At 33.4% G+C, this 709-nt stretch overlaps 1 long non-coding RNA gene across 1 annotated transcript in view; it reads right to left on the reverse strand.

Moving 5' to 3' along the window:
* Positions 1–141: 141 nt before the first annotated feature.
* The window catches only part of LOC119588018, a 1,360-nt gene continuing 792 nt past the window's right edge, over positions 142–709 (reverse strand). The window contains exon 3 of the long non-coding RNA XR_005230048.1: positions 142–243. This is a non-coding gene — a long non-coding RNA (uncharacterized LOC119588018). The remainder of the gene's footprint in view (positions 244–709) is intronic.

Here is a 709-nt window from a genome sequence, read left to right on the forward strand (position 1 = left end):
TATATATATGAATATTTTCTTTTCTTTCTTTTTCATATACAAGTCAGTATGCATACACCTTTACTTGCATCGGTGATTATTATTGTGATTCTGGATCGCATTGGAAAACTGTGAAGCATTGGGAATAAATTAAGGAAACCATAATCACAATTTCTTTTATTGAGACTAAAAAGAAATGTTGATCCTGCCTGGAAAAGAGGATTTCCAGGACACTGGTTTAGATGTCCATGTGTTCTTTATTGCCTAAAGGGTAAACAAGAAAGATATGCCGTTATTATGTGTAAGATACATACAAGACAAGTATCCTCACATTTATCCTCTTGAAACTAAAAATGAAATGGAGTTTTATCCTCTTTTTATCTATCCATTTATCCTTCCATTAATTTATCCTCTCTTTAATCATTCATCCTGGCATTTACTATCCAGAGTCGAGAATGCAAACTAACATACAAAAGCCATCTTATGGAAATGAATGCCAATCTAACACGTTATAAAAATGACCGCCACGGTTTAGTCTGACACGGCTCATGCACCTTGGTTGGCAATGTGTTTTAATCTACCTTTGGCAACTCACTCGGAGAACATGCTAAAGGCAATAGACAGTGATAAGAATGATAAAATTTGCGAAGAGGATGCAAGTATCTAATATCGTATATGATTGATTTTGTTTAATGATTATATCTATAGATTTACGTTCGTTAGTTTTCTT

The sequence above is a fragment of the Penaeus monodon genome, chromosome 23 (genome assembly GCF_015228065.2).
Source record: "Penaeus monodon isolate SGIC_2016 chromosome 23, NSTDA_Pmon_1, whole genome shotgun sequence".
In the NCBI taxonomy this organism is placed as follows: domain Eukaryota; kingdom Metazoa; phylum Arthropoda; class Malacostraca; order Decapoda; family Penaeidae; genus Penaeus; species Penaeus monodon.